Genomic DNA, 22176 nt, shown 5'->3' with positions numbered 1-22176 from the left:
CTCTCTCTCTCTCTCTCTCTCTCTCTCTCTCTCTCTCTCTCTCTGACCTCTGTTACACGACATGCTTAATCGCGTTTTAAAATATCCGTAGTTATAAAATTGATCAATTATAGTTGTTTCTCGGAAGAATGAAACGACTGTGATTGATTAATTTCATAACTACTGAGAGATGTTTTTAAACTCAATTAAGGGTGTTATGTAAATGTAGTCTCTACTTCTCTATTCTCTTGCTTGTTCAGTGACCGTTTGTAATCCTAGTTCGTAATCCTAGTCCTTAGTTGTTATTTTCGTCGCACGCACATCATTTAGGTTCGGTTTCTTTGTATCATGTACTACCTAGTACAATGTTTGTTCGCCTCGCATGTTTCCTACTGTAGCTCTTACTCACTTTAATGCATTCGTTGGAGTGAATAGGAGCTATAATTGAAACACATTTTAGAAATATATACGCAAAATATTTATACTTTTTTTATAAAATTTTTCATATACAGGGTGTCTCAGAAATAAGATTGAAGCCGCATTGGGAGCGTAGAGTGGGTATTCGTTGTAGGTCTAATTCGCGCGATGCGGCTTCACCGCACATTGGCTTAAACATTTCCTTTTTTAATTCAAAACAGCGAATATCTCAAAGTGATATCAACTTTTTTTATTCTCCTTAACCCACTCTACATTCCCAATACAGCTTCGACCTTATCACTGAGACACCCTGTATATAAAGTCTGAAAAATTGTAATTTGTATAAAAAATTTGGAGATATTTTCTAAACATTTATAAAATAATAGAGAAATTTTTTTAATTTGGAATTTTTTTTAATGTGAATTATAAAATATTGTAAGATTCGTATAATTTTCTATAATTGTATATTTATGGACATATTTTATATATATAATTGTATTGTGACGTCAATATATATACAATTATATATAAAACATTTTTTTCCGAGTAAATGAACAAACCAATACATAAAACTAAATAATTAAGTATGCTGGCCGACAGAAATACCTTTGCATATTCAAAAGAGATACGTTTCGGAACACAATCAAAACGCATACATAAAAATTGTATGCGGTTCGACTGTGTTCCGAAACGCATCCATCTTGAATGTGTAAAGGCATTTCTGTCGGCCAGTGTACAATTTGTACCAACAATACTTATACCAACATATAGCTCGGCGGAATCCTCAGGGCACCTATGGAATTATTCCGTTTTTCTTAGAAAACACAATAAAAATCTAAGGAATAATTGAATAATTCCAATAGGAATCTATTTTAAATGATTTCGTAATACGTATTCTAATAAACTTGAAATCATGTTTGACACTCGCTTGACAGTTGATGTTGCTCTACATATCGAAACGAAGAGAGAAAAGGACACGCAGCAAGATCTGACAAAAATGCATAAAGATCAGTCGTAGCAACATCGTTTATTTCTTCACAGTTGGCAGACCTGGGTCAATGAATGGTACCAGAAAGAAACCTGAGAGAGAACATGACGGTCTAAAACCTGTAACCGCAAAATGTTGCCGTGCACTACCGCTTTCTGAAGAATTGGATGTTAACTACACAACAATATCCATCTTTTTGCAATGCTCCTGATGGAAATAGATAGTTGAAATCGCTAAAATAACTAAAATTTATCAAATTAATAGAAATTTCAACAATTTCAGCGATTTATTTCCATCAGGAGCACCGCAAAATGGTGGATATTATTGTGTAGTTAACATCCACTTTGTCAGAGAGCAGTAATGCGCGGCAGCATTTTGAGGTTACAGATTTTAAACCATCATGTCCTCTTTCAGGTTTCTCTCTCTGATTTGATCTCCTCCCAGTAAGCAAGAAACATTTCGTTACTGGGCTTCTTTTTACGTGATGCGTACATAACATACTCAATAGATTGACAATTATTAAAAATGGTTAGATAACCGTGCTTTATGCGAAAAATGTTAGCAAAAGATATTGGAGAAATAATATGAAAAATTGAACGTCTGCAACAGCAAATTCTTTTCTCGCATGCGTTATTTCGACATGTAATGTAAGAAATCTCCTTTAAAATAATTAATTTTAATCATATTGTTGAAATTTAAGAGTAGCACAAATGTAGATATTCAAATATAGGCGGGAATTATTATAACATGCCGGACCAATCAAAATGTAACTTTCTCATGTCGCGACTTTTATTAAAGGATCTCTAGATATTAATAGTGCATACAGTTCTAGATATCTATCATGAAACTTTATCCCTAGGATAGAAAGTGAAAAATGAAAATTTTAACCATTGAAGTTGGAGAAAATTTTCACTTTTCACTTTTCGTCCTAGAAAAAAAGCTTTATGATTGATATTCTAGATTTATCAAAGAAGCGTGACCGCCTTATGTCAGTATCGCAAAAGTACTAAAAAGTACTAGAAAAAATATTAAAAAATGGCATCATTTGCAAGACGGATTATGATTATATCCACCAATCATCCATTAAGCAATCATTTTTAATACACAGAAATCAGTTCATGATTTGCTTCTAAGTCACGTGATTGCAATGACCAATCAGAATACTTAACACCAGTCCGCGCTTCTCTTATAAATCTAGGACTCTACTAGTATAGTAGTGCAATAATGGGGTGTATATCAAACGCCCACATCACTAATTGGCTAATTTAATTTATTCAGGAGACACGGTAGTGTCTTGTGCATAGTTAATTACAGCAATTAATTTTATGAAGCAACGTGACTATGCGTGGATGTATACGATTGATCATCGATTTAGTGAAAAATTCCCAAAAATAAAAATTTTTTATTCCCTTTTTTTATTGAATATAAGCGGTGGTTTCTAATACTGTTATAATTATGACAAGCGCAGCGATATGTCATGGCACGATTGCAGTAATGGAGAAACTATGGATTCTCTGCTTTGATCGGGATTGGTGCTATCAAAAACATGGCTACTTATAATGCGCAAGCAAATATGCGTGACTGAATAAAAAATGGAGTATCTTATCCCTACTATATATCCTTATATGTGATTGAACTGTGCAAGTTCATCGCTCCCGCAATAGTGTAAATGAGATTTTCTAATCTGGCCACCTTCTCTACGGTTTGTGATTGGTCCGACATTTTTCATTCATTTCATTTACGAAAATACATTATATTTTTACTTTAAATGTATAGTGCATGGCCATAGAATTGCTGTCATAATATTTATTATTAGACACTACTAAATTTTTACGTTTTTTAAATTTTAATCGCCAGCTAGTCGCCTAAACGTGCCAGAATGTTCATTAAGAACTGTGAAGCTTATAGAACGTCTTTATAAAGCTGCAACTTATAGCATCACTGCATTATGAGATGAAGCGAGTTTTCTCTCTCGCACAATTTCAATAAAAAATGGCACCCACTTCAGGTAGCCAGACTCTGATTAGAAGGTCTCTAGAAGTGTTACTAGATTTGTTTTCTGTTCTTGCACGAGGATTGTATTAGAATTAAGGCACTAGATATGTAGGTATTCTCATCCGTCATTTTGGTTCCACTTGATTGATAGGTTATAGTAGGATTAGTTACAAAGGTAAATGTTAAAAAGAGCCCGCACACTTCAAATTTTGATAAAAATACATTGAATCGATGTGTTTTTCACATAAAACTGAAGATGTGACAAGAAAAAAGTGTCGTTCCGCGAACCAAGATCTTAATCCTTAAAGTCGACAATTATTCGGATTAGGAAATCTGTCATAGCAGTGGTTTTAAAAACACAAATTCACTGCATTTGAAATACAAATTCACTACTTTAGCAAAGAATTTATATTTTTAAAATATAGTGAATCGCTGTTATGATAGATTTCCTAATCCGAATAGTCGACTTTAAGAATAAAGGCCGCAACACAGACTTTTGCATAATGCAAAACGCGTAATGCGTAAGCGATTCAACCAATCAGAATCCTTCCTTTTCTCCCATTTCACGGAAGAGAAACATTTTGATTGGTTGATTCTGTTATTATGCACTATGCATTATGCATTAGTAAAAGTCTGTGCTGTAGCCTAAACTGTATAATTACCTTCATAATATACCTCTTATATCATCAATGTCATTCTCAACAAATTATGGAACTTTAATGTACTATATCTCCTAACCAATGTCATCCCCAACTTTTAATTCTTGCGGGAAATCACTCAGAACACTCTCCCCTACAACATATCTAAAGTAAGACACTCAAATCAGTGAGATGTAATCTAAAGTTAATTTATTTAATTAGTTTATCGATCTCCTACATGCTCTCGAGTTTGGCCGAATTTAAATTCGGGACACCCTATATATATGCATATCCAATTTTACGAACCACACGTCTACTAAATTTTCGGTCTTGAAACACAATCTGATTAAGGTGATATTTTCCATAATAAATTTTGTAATACATGGCATTACTGTCGTCAAAGTTAAAGTATTCGTAAAATTGTTGTTATGTTAATTGAGTACATTCAGAACGATAACCACATGAGCGGTAGTCGTTCTCAATGCACACATTGACTACGTTCAGCAGACTCAACAGAGCATTCGCTGCTATTGATGTATTCTTTCAGATCTAAAATGCTGATTGGATGATATAAAAGAATACCAATAGTAGCCAGCAACTGTTTAGTCCGCTGAACGCAGTCATTGATTTATGTATAGCATTTTTAAGACATCGTAAAATAATCACAGAATCGCATTAGCATCTTCCTCTGCAGCACGAAATATTGCAGCAATATTGTAATTTTAATATTTTGTAGAAAATATTGCGATATATTGTTGCAATATTACAATTCAGTAAATAAGTGCGCAACTCTGCCACGAGAGAGGTACGCTTCTCGTAAGGAAAAATTCCAAGAGTCTTATTTTTTAAAGAAATACGCAAATCGAGTTAGCGAATCTCCTGGAAATTCTCTACTTTTTTTGGATGTACTTTCTAAGCTCCCGAATATTTTTTGATCATAATTTTATTGTATATTTTGGGATATAATACTAATAATATAATTAATAAAACTGGAATAATTATTGAAATTCCATTTTAATAATTATTGAAATATTACATAGTGTTATAACAATATGTATGCAATATTTCTTTAAATATTACAGCAATATTGCAGCAACATTTAATTTTGCAGACATAGGAATATTGCTACAATATTACAGCAACATTTTATGAAATATTGCAGTCTTTCAAAATATATAATATTGCTGCAATATTTCGTGCTGTAGAGACTAAGATAGTATTTAAAATAGTCTTAATGTAAGAACGGATTATGAATACTATGGCCAAAGATTGAAAATCGAATATATAGAAAGTATCTATGCTCTCCTCGCCCTGATGAAGTAAATGGCAAGATTTATGAAACGTTGGCAACGGATCATGATGACGATAACCAAATCCTATGGCTCCTCTATAAAAAATTATGTTACAAATATTCAATATATAAAATTATGTTAAACTAGATAAAACCTAGGTTAAATAAGATGAAACCACTAGTTATGTATCACTCTTTAAAAAAATTATTTATATATTTTCATCCAAAACAATATTAAACAATTAATAAAAAATTTAATGGTCATGATTGATCATAAAAATTATAGATGAATTTATTTCATTTTATCGTTTTATATGTTTCAATTTGAATTAAATAAAGTAATGATAATTATCCACAATTGATAGTCCCATGCACTAATTGCGGATCAATTCATCAAATGCTTTAGCCTTTTTGGCGTTATTACATCCCATAAGGATAACAAAAATAATTTGTATATGCATATCGTAGTATATAACAAAATTATAATTGATAGTACACATCTAGTTCTAGGGTCTAATTGTGGATAATAATGCAATTTGGATAATAATGTAATTTTAACATATTTAAGTTTATTTAAAATTAGTGATAAGTAAAAATCAATGAGAATTAAACAAATTGGACATGTATATTTCGTGTTCTATTTTTATACTTAAAATAAATAAATCTTTTCGAGATGACACCATTTGCAAAATTTGATAAGTTTTTAAACATTTTTATAATAAATTTGTGCAATAAAAGTAACGTCATAATTTAGTGATTAAACAACGTGGACACATTTAATCTCAACTGAGCATAACATTGACTTTTTCCATGAAATCTAACGCTATTTACTATCTATTATAAAAGTTATAAGGCAATCTTTATAATATTACATTTTGAATGAATTTTTAAAGATACATATGTTAATTAACCTCACACATTTAATTAGTTAACCACATCAATAAAATGTGTAGCGCCGTTCCTAATAAATTAAATTCAATTGACACTTGAAAGAAATAAAACAAATACTAAAGAGTCTTGTGATATGTACTATTTAATAAAAAATACTATAATTATGTAAATATAAAAAGTGATACAAAATTAGTGCCTGATTCACATGTAATAATTTTACCCTATTCAAAATTAAGGTAAAAAAAATAACGATAAAAAAATCATAAAAATCATTACCATTATGAAAAAAATATAACTCGTTATCATTACAGTTATTAAAAAAGAAAGATAATGTTAGTAAAATAAGTTCGTTAGTAAAAAAAAAGTAACGGTAATGACGTTACAAATAACGCCCAAATTACTTCCATTCCCTAATTGTAGGTAAACTGATCGTAACAGAGAAATGTGATGAAATGCAGCGACGGTTGATGTCTTGAGCAAAATTCCTCGCCTAGCACAGACATATACGTTTTAATTGATTTATTATAAAAATATTTAATATTTAATTAACGTTTTATCTAAAAGATTACTAAATAATATTATGTAAATAGCAAGGAAGTTACATCAAGTGGAACACTTGCATTCATATTGAAACACTTGTGAAACATCCACGTCTCGTATACGTTACTACTACATTTGCTGATATATATACCTCTTACGACATAGACTACACAGAGGTAAAAAATAAACCGCTTTACATAGTGTACACACATCACCACATTAGATAAAAAACACTTGTGTTACCAATAATTCTCTTGGCTATGTCCGAACAAAAACTGATGAAACAAATTATGACAACGCTCGATGACAAAAAAACACCGTCAAAACATATTGAAAAATTTATTTACATTTCATTTCCATTAAATAATTGATCGGAAAAATAATGATTTGAAATAGAGTATTCCAAGATGATTGTGTTTTTTCTCAGCAAAAATGTCGAAAAGGATTATTTGCAAATTTTCGAACATTTCGTGTATATAATGTCATATAATTTTTTCATAACTAACATCTAAGAGGAATTTAAAAGAGATTACGTTCAGCTTTTCCATTAAATTTATTTTAAAATTAATTTTACTTAGAAATAATACAATAATTATAGCATCTCGGACTTTTGCATTATCACGTGTAAAAAATATTTATTAATATTTATATATACTGACCTCGCAAAATTAACACCGTAAATAATGAGTTTCATGAGCGGAAGCGAAATCCAATGCCGAAATCAATGATAACATTCATAACAATCGTAACTATAATCGCAACGATAATATATATCAATAGTAACTTTCGAAACATATGCTTCATAACAAACACATATTCGTGCGCCTGCGTATCTCGTATTACATGTCTCACATTACACATACGTACATAAATGTTAATTCTAGTAATACTACATACTGAACATTATCTGAGATATTCAATGACACGATTACTCGATTATATTTACTTTTTAAAATTCTATTGGTACAGAGTATTGCAACTGCAGGTTACATCATTAACCTTGTAACATCAGTATTCTTAAATTTTATCGAGTAATTTTGTATCTACTACAATTCATTAAAAAGGTACTCGATTTGCAAATGTTACTTACCAACATGAGCTGAATTCAATTATCGATTACTTTTTGCAAGTATTTACACAATACTCACTTAATCATGTTGCAATCCTATAGTAACAGATAAATTCGTAATTTGCGTTTATACACTCGCGAACGCAAATTTGCGATTGCACTCTATTCGGTAACTGACTTAACCGATTAAATGCTCCATTCTGCTTCGTAAGCACAGACGTACGTGGCCATTTGCGTCCTCACAATCAGTCAAGTGAACAAATGCGTAATACGTCAAGACAAAGATAGGCGTTCCCCTTAGGAAGTTCTACGCCTCCGACATTGCTGATAGTCCGCGGATAGATGAGTAATACGTTGCGTTGGCTATTTCAATTAGAGACTTACGACTATACATTTGCAATTTTCAAATCAAAAATTGAGCTACTAAATATTTTTTATCTTTCATAGAAATAGTTTTCAATCTTCCGTAGCAGTATTTTTTAATTTAATTGCTATAATCAATTTTTTAAATCATATTAAATAGTGGATGAAAAATCAATTAAACATAAAATAAAATTCTAGAATTTTTTATTTTTAATGTTACTTGCATGTGAAAAAGATCATATTAAATAACTTCAATGTATGTATATTTAAAAAAAAATAAGAGATAGAAAAATAATAGAAGATCGTAAAAATATTATGTTACAATTTAGTATTAAATTTTTATATTGCTATAAGTTCGCCAATTAATTTGTTTGTAATTACGTACTTTTATTTAATTTATCTTCAATATTCCAGAATTGAAAAAACTCACAATCAGTTTTAAAAGCAATAGTACTGTGTAGTATAACATTTGTATAACATTATTAAACAAAAAATAATTTTTATTCAAGCCTTTAAGCGTAAAAAGATAATATTTTTCATAATTTTTTAGGCTTTTGAATACAATTCCGTTTGCTGCAGTATCACTTTACAAGTGAAAGAGAAATTTTCGGTTAAAGTTACAAAAAAGAACTATTTTAGTGCATTTAGCATATTATTATAATCACATGAGAAAAAAATAATTTGTTAACAGCATTAGCTAATAATGTAATATAATTAAAAAATAATCTTGTAAATTTTGAATAACAATATTAATAAAAAACATACATCATACTCTTGTTTTAGTAAAGTACTATGTGTTTTATTATTATTGTTATTTAATTAACAAAATTATTTTTAAATATATTGATGTAAATACAATGTCTTAGCGTCTTAGCGTTGAGACATTACCGTGTCTCCAGATACCTTTTTCCATATACGATATGTGACATGAGAGAAATTTCTAATGGAATTAAAATCAATTAAATCAAATTCATATTATTAGAACTTATAGTCCTTAAAAAATGTGTTCTGTTAAATTTATGATAAAAAGTATAAAAAATATTTATGATTAATGTAAGTTCTATTATAATGGTCAATGTAAAAGTAATTATGACGCAACAAATTTTACCCAAGTAGAACAACAAAAGTCATTATGATATCAAAATTATGTCAAAACGACTTCAAAATGATCATTAAAAGTCATTTTTCAATCATTTTCTGATTTATTTTAACGTCATTTTGACATTATCGTGACTTGTTATTTTGCTTGAGTATATTAATTATAAACATCTTTTCTTAAAAATCGTGTCGTTATAAGGTTACATAAAAATTTTTCAGGTGATATTTAATAGTATCTCTCTCTCTCTCTCTCTTGTGGTTTAACATTAATACCAAATATATGTTATATTTGTTATATTCTAAAAAAGCCGTACATGCATGTTTGTATCATATGTTGCTTTGAAGGACTCAAATGTGAATGTATGCTTGTATGTGTGTGTATGAGAAAACTACATGCTCTCACTCTACCGCTGATAACGTATACAAAAACATGAATATGCGCATTTTATGACGGAACCTAAATGTCGAAAAATATATACAAGATTTCCTGGTGAAAAAATGTTTGAAAATTTCGCTGCAAATACCTGAAAACATCTTTCAGGGATTTTCAATAACATTCAAAGACTTTCTCAAGGAAATTCAAGGATTATCAGAGATTTTTTCTCTGAAAATTATTTCCAAGTGTTTGAAGATCTTTAAATTTCGCTGAATTTCGCTGAAGAAGATTGAAAATAGAATTTTCACGGCTTTTCACTTACGATATTTTCAGCGAATTCTGTAAAAATCATTTCCAAATGTCTAATACCCGAATTCATAGTCCTTTCCTTGAGGAATAAGGATTCCTTGTTCCTTATTTCACGGTTCATGAACCTTCCAAACAAGGAGCCTTATTAGCTTCCTTTTCTCAAGGAAGGTTGCGAGTTTCCTTGAGGAGGAAGTTCCTTCAATCAATCAAACCACCAAATTTAGTTCACACTGGTTTTTTTATTTTCGATAGTTTTTAATTTAGATTTGTCGCATCGATAATTATTTTTGATAGTTTTTTGATAGTTTTTTTCCGGAAATAAATTGCGTCAAAAGTATTTTCTCCTTCTTCATATAATAAGCATTATGACGAATCCGATTGGAAGCACTGATGCATATTAAAGCCGTTGTACTAATTTAATTTAAGTATAAAAATAAAATGCAAATATTTCGAATTATGAAATACATATTTTACCTAAACAGTATAATAAACTATATTGAGCATTTTACAATTTAATCGATTTCCATGTTTATTTATAAACATATATTTACGTTATTTTGTGTATGTACGACAGTTTTAATGTTCATCATGCGCAGTGAGTGCGTCTAATCAAATTCGCTATTAGTTTTATTTTTATTCATTATTGTTGCAAAATGCTTATCACGACTTTATTTAATTAACAATGTCTTTATAACCTTTATTATTCGTAATTCATGATATTAGGTTTGCGTACTATATATTATGATAATATATACTGCCTTCAGTAAATTACTAAAATCTCTAAAATATTCCTTTCTTCGGGAAGACAGACTTGAAATCCATTTATACAAACAAAGAGGAGAATCGAGGAATTCTTCATGGAGGCTTCCTCCATCCTTAAAATAAGGAAGGACTATGAATACGATGTAATACATATGTAAAAGTCCCTGAATTTCGTTGGAACTTAGAAATTTAGTGATATCTCTCTGAAGATAGAATTTTCATGCTTTTTCATTTTTCAAAAACTTTCATTTTTCATGAATATCAAAATACATAATAACATATAAAAACACTTTCAATAAACATTTATTCACTTTCTATCAAATTATAATACATTACATCAACATGTTTTATCATTTTTCTTCAATAAAGTTTATTTGAAAACTAGTCATTTACTAGCAAAAAAATCCATGCATTCTTTTGGAGACCCAGCCATTCCAGCATTTTTTCTGTGAATGTACCCATCATGCCTGTAGACAAGACTCCTATTAATATTCCGGAAACATCTATAACATTATTCATGATTGTGAGGTATCAACTTTTCCTGTTATTGAATCAGAAGAGCCCCACTTACTGAACTACCATCGATTCGATGAGCCAAGCCAAATTAATTTTAATGAGTTTCGCCTTATTAAGCTTCCAATATTATAGCATACAAACATCCAAAACTCTAGTTTGCTCAATTAGAAAGTGAATTTTATGCATATAAAATCCATTCTGACTCAGTCAGTCAAGCTTAACTCAAATCTCCGTCATTTGGATAAAGAACTGTTTATAACAGTGTCAGATATCATTGAAAATTTACCTGAAACAGATAAATATACTTATTCAAAAACTGCACTTATTAATCAATTTATTGATTTGAAAGAAAAAAACTCAGATAACTTTTAACCTAGTTGGAGCTTAATGACAAGAAGCCTATATATTCGTTGCATAAACTCAAACAACTAGTTGATGGCACTATATCAGATAATGTTTTGTACTCTATTTGGCTGCAAAGATTACCTCTTAAGATGCATTCAGATACAAACATCAAGCGTCAAGCAGCGGAAACAACAATCAATCAGCGATACGGACAGTGCAGTAGCATAAAAATATTTTTAACGCTTGCATCTGAATGCCTTTAGAGTTCAAGCAACTCTTGCAATCGTTGAAGATATTCCATTAAATAAATTAGCTAAATTAGCTGAACAAAATTTTGGAATGCAATAATGGTTTTTCATTTGATTAATCCGTTGCTGAAGTTACGAAATCTGATATTTCGACGTCTAGTTTAGCTGACTTGGAACGGAGGATTTTAACTCTTGAAGTTAAACTGTTCACAACGTTATATTTAAGTTCACTCAACAAGTCACGCTGTAATTGCTACCGAAGAAGGAATTTTAGATCAAAGTCAAGAAATTAATGACTCATCCAATTCCAAAGTTTGCTATTATCATAAAAGATTCGGTTCAAAAGTAAATAAATTTACCTTGTTCTATGATGAAAACGTTGGCCTTGATTGATAAGAAATCTAAATTTCCCGCGAGAAAACCACTCCATACTATATGGTGGAATTATTATATGGAATTAACGATTTCTAAATATCTTTTCGGTATTTCCGAAATCCTTTTTCTTGGATATTTAGTTTCTAGTCAGAGAATCAAGTCGACTTATGTGAAAAAGTTAAAATAATTGTTAAATTATAATAAATCTAAGACTCTTCTTAAATTGAGACAATTTCATTATTAATTATTGCAGAAGATGTCTTAAAAACTAATTATCAAGCTTTATACTTACAGAATTTCTCAAGGATAACAGGAATCGTGACAGAAGATTTCCCTCGATTCCTGAAACGAAAAATAAGCCTTCAATAATTACAAGGAAGAATTTTTGCAAGTCACGACTTTATTAACTCATCCAGCTCTGTTCTTCTTGTTCTAATTTATAATGCTTCTGACAGTTGGTGTCATTAGATAGTTGATGAAATTAATATTGCCTTTTTCTCGAAAAAGTTAAATAATTCTCAACGTTCTTACTTATTGACAGTTTTCGGGAATTATTTAACGATTAAATATTTTAGATACTTTCTAAAGGGGAGGATCTCGATTGACCATGGCTTGATTGAACACCATTAATCATAGCAGCCGCTTAGGGGCTTTTTAATCTTAATCGTTAGTTGCTCGTGTCCAATCGAATCATGTCCAATCTGGTGCCACTCTTTCTAGAGAGATGTAAAATAATCATCAGAACTGATCATAAACCGTTAATTTATGCTTTCTGTTAGAAATTGGATAAAGCTTCGGCAAATCCAATAATTTGATTTTATTGCTCAATTTTCTACAGATACAGAACATATCTTTAGGGAACAAAATTTCATTGCGGACACTCTGTCAAGAGTAGATTCTATGTCTATGCCAGTTATTATGTTTCTCTTTCTATAGAAAAAGAATTTAAGATGCATTATAAAGTATATTAAACAAGGAAAGATTCAGTACCAATTTCACGACACGAAGCAGGTCGGTATTTATAATCGATTTTTCCATTTAAGACTGTACAGTCTTAAGATGTCACAAGTCAATCAGAGGATTGTATTAGCATCTTAGAGCATTATTTAAGATAATTTTAAAATAAAAACGAACTATGAATATCGTCCCATGTTTTTAGCGTTTCACAGTTTCGCAGCCTTAGTCTCTTATCGACATTCATAGACAGAGACGGCGGAGATTCAGAGAGAAATGCTTGCAAATTGCACACACCAGGTTATCCTTTCCACCATGATTCGATTCCCGGCAGATCCAAGAAATTTTCACGTGCTCGTAGCCAGTGTTGTTAGATGGACCGGGTTTCAGACGCGTTCAATGTAGCTTCAGTAACATACCAGTCACTAGAAAAAAGGAGATCATTAGTCGCCTATGTAAAATTTTCTCAAAATGTCGTATCTTACATATTTTACATATGTATGCATATAGAGAAATATATTATATATATTTATATATATGTATACGTATGTAAAATGTGTAAAATATGTAAAATATATTAAAATTTTCAACATTTTCAACCCTAAGCCACTAATGATTTCCTACTTATGATTTCCTACTTATTAGTGACCGATACGTTACTGAAGCTACATTGGACGCGCATACGTCTGAAATCCAGCCCGTCTAACAATACTGCTCGTAGCTCCTCTTCAGCGGTCTAGCAAATCACCAAAAGTATTGTATTCAAGAAAACTTTTCGAATTGTCGTTTTGGAACTGGCATTAAACTGTAAGTCTTATATGTATATACAACCTGCGTACGCACCACGGACATACGTACTAAAGATAGACCCTGTTCCAACTTTGGGATACTGCGCTGAGAGGGATTCGATAGCGCACATCGCTAATTAGTCAATTTAAAATAAAATATTCTCATTTGTAAAGCAGTGAAAAATTATTAAGCACTTGGCAATGTGAAGGGATGTATGCTAATGAGACCCTCCCATTACGCTATCGAATAAATAAATGATAGTTTTCTCTAGATAGTTTTTTCTAGATGGCCTGAAGCGATTCCTTTGAGCGAAATCTCAGTAAAGACTTACTACAAACTTTTATACTCACAGGGCTTGAGAGAAGATTTAGTGCTCCTTATGTCCGTCACAACTGATCATGGTTTTCAATTTGAAGCAGCTTATTTAAAGCTCTCACTAACTTAATTGGATGTGAAAGGATTAGAACCTTTGCATACCATTCTTCTCCCAATGGAATCTTGGAGTATCGTACATTGAAAAATGCATTGAAAAGTTATGTGCCACAAAACTGCAAATTGGATAGAGATTTTATCCACTGTTTTATTAAGACTTTATACGTTATTTAAAAAATTTGAAATTTCCGGCCGAAATGTTGTATCGATTTTAGGATTCCAGAAGAATTTTTTGATGAGGAAAACTTATTTGCGGAAATATTTTTAGAAAAACATAGGATTGCCATGAAAAATACTAAATTAAAACTTATGGCACATCATAGTAGCAAGACTTTCTTTTATCATAAAAATTTTTTTGATTGTATACACTGAGAAACTCATTTAGTTAAACCAACCAAGGATTTGTTTGCCCATATCTAAACAAAAAATTATTTTATTGCATCAACCAAGGATTTTTTCATATTCAAACAAGATATTAATTGATTCAACCGAATGAATTTCTCAGTGTACATGTTTGGGTCAGAGACAATACAATTTGTAAAACTCTTCGACCACCTCTGATCTTTTTCGCGTGATTTAATCGAATCAATGATTATTTATTTACCGTTGATATCACAGGTAAATTGGGGGGGTGGTCACGGAGGTAATTTTTGTACAAAGGCTAAGTAATTCAAGTATTCCAAACGAAATTTTGAGTAATTCAAGATAATTTTTGGTAAATAATCTTTAACGTTCTCAGATAATAGGATATTCTTGGATAATAGAAAATTCTAAGTAATTTAAGGATAATATCGAATAATCTATAGGTAATTCTAGATATTCTTAAAGTCGCAGTAAATCTCAAATAATCTGAAGCATAAATCTAAGATAATCTTCGATTTTTGAAGTTACTGAGCGTCATAGATAAACATTTTATACCTTCTTATAATTATATATATATTTTCAATCGATTTTTGACTTAAAAAATTGAGTTTGTAAAAAAATTACTTTTTTATAATCTAGAAATTATTATCTTTAGGCTTTCGAGGTATATCTTATAATACTTTCTCTTTCAGACTGCGAATACATAAGCGTTTAAAAATTACGAAATGCAGCCTTATCTACAACTTTTAGTAAATCATCATTTAATTTAAAAAAAAAATAAAAATTATTTAGTAAGATGTTCTTTAATGACGGTTGAATTAGCAAAAGAAACGATCCTGGCATGGGTGTCCCAGATTGATCGACAAATATTTCGTGTGTAAAGCAAACTAAACTGAGTCGAAGTCCTGTACCATTTTGCAATTTTTGCAATAATTAAGAAGACATTAATTACTAAAAATCGCCGTATATTGGTTTTCAATAATTTTTTACTCAAATACTATCAATTTGACAGAAAAACAATAAGTGACAAAAATTGTTTATTTTCTTCTTATATAATAGAATTCTAAGAATTTTTTCAGAAGTTTTTAGTATCGGATTTTTCATGTTGGTAACAAAAGTTGCCAACAAAAAATTCAGTACTGAGTGTTGATAAAAGTGTTGATAAAAAATTCTGAAAAAATTCTCGGAACTCTATGAGAAGAAATTAACAATTTTTGTCTCTTGTTGTTTCTCTGTAAAGTTGATAGTACTTAAGTAAAAAATTATTGAAAACTTGAGAATTTTTTCAGAATTTTTTAATACCATAAAATGCAGTGTTAAAAAGTTGATAAAAAATTCTGAAAAAATTCTTGAGAGTTTTATGAGAAGAAAATAAACAATTTTTATTTCTTATAGTTTTCTTGTAAAATTGATAGTATTTGAGAAACAAATTATAGAACCAATATTCGGCGATTTTTAGTAATTAATATTTTGTTAACTATTGTAAATTGTTGCGAAAATTGTAAAATAATAAAGGATTTAGTCCGCTCTATCAGCATACGAAATATTAGCGGTCATTCCTTAGTGAGAAATGACAATGAAATTGATATCGATTCGACATCGATTCGACGTTGATTTTATTATCATTTCTCACTGGATCTGGGACACTATATAATATAGAGACGCTCCTGAGCCAGAGCGTCATCTGGCAAGGCCGCTGAGTTTAAAGCGGTAATGAGAGACAGGCGTCGCCTGCAAAAATCAGCTCAAAATGAGCATCTAGTAAATGGGCATCTAGCCAAGAACTGCTATAACAGTTCGATCAAATAAATCTTAGCAAAATTTTTAATTTAACACCAAGTTGTATCGTTTAACAAAAAGTTTGTATTACTATTGATGTTTTTTAAATACTTTTTATTTTATAAAATACTTATTGATATTTATATTCAATTGGATATTATTTTTTCAGTATTAAAAAATCTCATACATTACGAATAGTCGAACTTGTTACTATATATATATATCTCTCTATACGTATGATATGTTACATATTCCGTTTGCGAAATTTTTATATTTTTGTATTCCTGTATGCAATAAATATTTATTTTTTAAAATTGCGTTTTTTTTCTTAAGCAGTGAAAATCTCAAATCGATATCCTCGAAGATACTTATCATAGTAGTCTCAAAAGATATTCTAGAGTGATCTGAAGAAATAATACTTCATGTACTCTTATAAGGTAAGATGAGCAAAATAAATTTAGAAAAATCTCGGGTAATCTTAGAAAATATGACATAATTTTAAATACTTTAAGGTAATCTTGGATATAATATGAGGTAATATTTGATAATCCGAAATAATTTGAGGTAGTATTAAGTAATCTTATGTAATCCGAGGTAATTTAAAGGTTAACTCGTATCAATGATAATTTTTGTGTACTCTAACAGCTCGTGACCAACTCCCCGAGGTAAATTTATTAATATAATATTTCAATCCAACGCTTGAAAACAGCCTTCTTACCTAAAGAATTAGATAGTGAATCCACTGTGCCAACATCGCTAGTTTTCTCTTTGACTTCATAAATTGTTGGAAAATCTTTGAAAACATACTTTGATCCTAAGAAGAAAGTATACATCGCAATGTTTACCGTCACGAGCGAGTATTGTGCCAGTCATCGAGTTCTTTTTGACCGACTTCGAAGATTACTTCATTACCATCCATAAATATTTCATTTCATTCAACACACACATTTACTTATCTCGATGTATCATAGCTAATTTAAATTTTCTATAAAGATCAATGTTTATATAGATAAAAAAATACATAACAATACATAAAAATATTTTCAATAAACATTTATTCACTTCTTGTCAATATTACATTAACATTTTCTTCAACAATGTTTATATTAATTGAAAAGTCTAAACCTCTAGTTATTTACTAGCAAGTAGGATTGGATTATCCGAGGATTTTCTAGGGTATTTTACATTTTGCGGTATTATACGGTAAAATACATAAAAAATGTATAAAATATGTATAAACGTGTAAAACTCTAATTTATAGTCCACGACGACTCCACGTTATACATATTATATATTTTCAACAGTGAATTTTGGAAAACATAGTTATAGTTCATAATATATGTGAATTTTAGCGTGTTATACAAACAAAATGATTCTGATTAGTCGTATTCGTATTATTTTCTCGAGATTCCATTTTTCAAAATTTATAGCGTATTTGATTTACTGACTCAATCCGACTCTGAGTCAACGGTCTGTTCTTTTTAGCTACATTTTGTGCACAGTTTAGTTCTTATTTTGCAACTAAACAGAACAGACCATTGACTCGGAATCGGGTCAAGTCAATAAATCGAATATGTTATTACTTGGATCTGTTTTGCGAGTCGAGAAATCCACTTAGAGAAGAAATTTGTGCGGCATTAAATAGTTAAAAAATGTGAATGTCTCTAATAAAATCTCTAATAAATCTCTAATAAAAAATGTAAATATCTCTAATAAAAATGCTCGTGTAAGTAATCATTATTAATTATTTTTATAAACAGAATTTTGGAATCATTTTTTAAACACTTTTTACATATAGCGTAATAAGCAATTGTTTCCCTTCTTTTCCAATTCGTATAAAATTTTCATTTTCCCAAATATTATGGCGAGATCCACCAAATTTTCGTTTCATTTTAGACTGTGTTCCAAAATTCACTACCAATGTTGAAAATGTATAGTAACGTAAACTGTAGATTTTCAAAGCTGGCAGTGAATTTCGGATCGATTTTTAGCGTGGATAATGTAGAAATTGATCTTATGAATTAAATTACACACATGATGTAGAGGTGGCGCCACATGGAGTATAATACGTACAAAACGAATGAAAGCGCCGGAAATCGAGATTCTAGTCGAATTCTTTAATGAATGTAAGATAGACTTAATAACTTTTTCCCTCTAAAGATTTATTTTGATATATATACTCTGTTCCTTTATTTTAAAATTGTATGTATTGTTAATATTAGTAGGTTAAAGTAGTTATCTTGATGTTAAACTCAAATTCATTATAATCCAGATAACCAAACATGTTGAAGCATAGAAGTGGCAAGCCTTGTCAAATTTATTTGCTGCTCCTGTGCCGGATCTAGTCCTGTGCAACACATATATAGAAATTTACATGTTAAAAAATTATGATTTTAATAATGAAATATAATACGTCTTAAAATATCATAAGCCAATCAAAGGGCCGCATTAGCAACTTAAGATATTACACTTAAGACGGTTTTAAAATAACCTACTATGAATATCCGCCATCAAGTTTCTTAACCTAAATAGTCGTCAACTTTAACGATTCATATTTCGCTTCACGAGACAGAGCGACAATTATTTCTGCCAGATTATTTCGCTTCGTACAAAAACACATCAAGTGAGTCTAATTTTATGTTAAAATTGGAGGTGAGTACCGTATTCTGTATAACTGCCTTATTTCCCAAATTATGCGAAAAATGTTTTTTGTAATTTACAAACTGTTCCAGTTGATAAACTATATAATCATATTGTAAGTCGCATATAGGAAAATTAATAAAACATCTTTTGGTATAAGTGCTTCTCAGAACTTGTTTTTTTTTTTCGTCTATCAAAATCATAACAATATCAATTATAATTTCTCTCTTTTCTAATATACTTTCACATGTATAATTCTTTAGATAGAACAAAGCCATAGACATCTTTTGAACTTGTTTTTGCTAGATTTAGAAGATAATAAATTATTATTTATATATATTCTCTATAAATCCCTATAAGTTTCTCTTTACCTTGAAAACATTCTTATATATATATATATATATATATATATATACACAATATATATATAAGAGATATCATTTACAAAATTAGAATATTCTTCATAAGAATCTGTAAAGATTTGCAGCAGAAGAATTTACATGAAAAATTGCATTAATTTATATTACTTTTTATGTCCATACAGAAGTAATGGCGGCAAATTCTAATTTTAAATTTACACAAACCATATTCAAGGAGGTTATTACCGAAGCGATGAAGTCGTCAAAAAACGATTCCGAAATCAATAAGATGTGTTGAATGTTGAAAATAATGGAAATAATAGTGATGCAACTAATGATTCAAACAGCGATAATATTGACGAAATCGATGACTTAAACATAGCGAAAACAACAGTTGTTTAAGTCGTGATATGTCTTTCTAATCTTAAGGATTATTACGATTATTTATTTATTAGAAGATTATTAAAAATAATTGCAAAATGGTTTGTGCAGCCCCATTTTGCACAAATTCTGCAACTAAAGGTTACATAATGAAAATATTTCCATGTGATACTAAACGTGCATCACGGGCAATAAATGTTGGAAAAAATTAGACATCAATGAAAAATGCATATCTCTGCATCTGTCTGATAATAACTTTAAAATGTTTAATCTGGTTTTGTTTGATTTTAATAATAATAAACGAGTATATAGAGTTTGAATAGGCGATATTTGTATCGGAACATTAAAAATCGATTATATCGATTCAAAGTAGATCTTGTTAAAAAAGAAGCGATTCTTTATAAAGATATCGGTTTAAAATGGCTCTATTTTGATTGGAAAAATTGATTTTTCACAAAATAGATTAGTTTGTAAATGATTTTTAGCGTATCGATACGTGCATTGCCCATTCGTATAATATAGACATTCGAATATAGGCCTAGAAATTACTGAAAAATGACCGATCAAAATTGGATGTTTAATGGCGCGACTTGCATTAGATCTCTAATACGGTCCATGCGTGAAAATGGAACGCACTCTTAGTTATAAGTAACTACAGGGTGTCCCATTCATCACCGGTCGATCTACTTTTTGAATAAAACTCAAACGGTTGAAGTAATCTTGATAATTTTTTTTTTATTTAAGAGTACAAACTTGGGAGTTAATAATGGAATATGATGGCCTCCAAATGGCTTCCAAATGGCCGCCTCGGCTTTTTTGACAGACCACCAATCTTTTCCCAAAATGTTTCATGACGTTTTCGCACAAACTCGGATCAATTTCACCAATGACACGTTCAATGTTGTCTTTCAGCTGTGGAATTGTCTGTGGATTGTCGGCATAAACCTTCTCTGACGTGACCCCAGAGAAAAAAGTCCAAAGGTGTCAAATCGCATGATCTTGGTGGCAAATTGAGTGGTCATCTTTTTTCTTCTGCAGCGCCCAATCCACAAACGTGCGATGTTGGAGATGGTCCAATGGTTGAAGTTCTTGACATAATTGAATCTTATAAGCTTGCAAATGAAGATCTTTCCTCAAAATCCTTTGCAAACTGGTCCTCGAAATGTTCAGTTCCTGAGAACGATGTCGAATTGATGTGCCCGGGGTTTCTCTCACACTTTCAGCAACAGCAGCAACATTTTCACTTGAACGAGCGGTACGGGGACGCGGAGACTTTTTCAGATCTCCAACTGAACCAGTTTCAACAAATCTAGCGACCAAACTTTGCACAGTGCTTTTTGCTGGCACATGATTTCGAGGGAAATGATTACGAAGCTCGCGAATCGTTAGCGCTAAAGATCGTGATTTTTCGTAATACGCCTGAATAATTTGCACGCGTTCTTTCACCGTGTACTTTTCCATGATTAATTTCCCATCTGTCTAGATGATATATGTGAAGTTTGAGGTTAATCGGTTTGACGTTTTAAAAATAGCGCAAAATTCAAATCGACCGGTGATGAATGGGACACCCTGTAGTTACTTCCTAATTTTACTACCTAATCTTTTATATTAGAATCTAAGTCTGTTTCACAAGTTCATTTCTAATATAGTCCATTTCAAAATTATTTTATACGTATAAAGTACGAAACTTGTAATATCTGGCATATCCAGAAGGGGAGGGTCTGGGAGTTCAAATCCCTCCTCCCCTGAAATTTTTTATTAATTATTTAATTCTAAGAGGATCTCGTTAGCGCATATCCTGATAACATACATTCACTCACATCGATCGGTGCCTAATAATTTTTCAATAATTTTTCAGTAGCTTTACTAATGAGAATATTTTATTTTGAATTGGCCAATTAAGCGATGTACTCTATCGAAATTTCTCTTTCATTTTTAATTATAAAAAACATATAATTTTACTTTTGATTTTATGTAAGTTTTTTGCTGTTACATAAAATAATTTTTTCTTTTTGTAAGACCATATAAGTAATTTTGAATACTTCTGTTCGAGCATACAATAACAATATTAAAGAATTAAATATTTTGCTTGTAAAGCTATATTGTTTTTCTTTAAAAAAAAATCTTTAAAAAATAAATAAAAATTACATGATGTACAAAATGTAACATTTTTTCTCTTCAAAGAGACATTAAAAGTGGTAAAAATATCCAAATGGAATTCATTAGTTAACAATTGTTGTAAACATCACAATAACAAAATTGATACAGTGACATTCTTT

The 22176-nt window shown here is 30.3% G+C and overlaps 1 protein-coding gene and 1 long non-coding RNA gene across 10 annotated transcripts in view; both read right to left on the bottom strand.

The window, feature by feature from the left end:
• LOC108747235 (synaptotagmin-1-like) overlaps window positions 1-8127 on the bottom strand; it is a 42223-nt gene extending 34096 nt beyond the window's left edge. The window contains exon 1 of one of the 3 annotated variants that reach the window (XM_018484599.1): window positions 7830-8127. The gene's annotated coding sequence lies outside the window, so the exon portion shown is untranslated. The remainder of the gene's footprint in view (window positions 1-7829) is intronic. The other 2 variants (XM_018484594.1, XM_018484596.1) reach the window with 2 other exon arrangements.
• A 2905-nt stretch (window positions 8128-11032) lies between these two features.
• Window positions 11033-17463, bottom strand: LOC108747232. 7 transcript variants are annotated; one of them, XR_001939229.1, is made up of 7 exons: window positions 17236-17463; window positions 14294-14491; window positions 13452-13579; window positions 12493-12542; window positions 12185-12343; window positions 11288-11518; window positions 11033-11219 (listed from the first exon to the last, which is right to left on the bottom strand). It is a non-coding gene; the product is annotated as an uncharacterized LOC108747232 (long non-coding RNA). The 7 variants fall into 7 exon arrangements; XR_001939228.1 differs by having other exon boundaries at window positions 11033-11183; XR_001939230.1 differs by having other exon boundaries at window positions 11209-11219; window positions 11284-11518.
• Between the last annotated feature and the right edge of the window lie 4713 nt (window positions 17464-22176).

Source organism: Trachymyrmex septentrionalis, unplaced genomic scaffold (assembly GCF_001594115.1).
Source record: "Trachymyrmex septentrionalis isolate Tsep2-gDNA-1 unplaced genomic scaffold, Tsep1.0 scaffold196, whole genome shotgun sequence".
NCBI classification, from domain to species: Eukaryota; Metazoa; Arthropoda; class Insecta; order Hymenoptera; family Formicidae; genus Trachymyrmex; species Trachymyrmex septentrionalis.
This window is presented reverse-complemented; position numbering and strand designations above follow the sequence as displayed.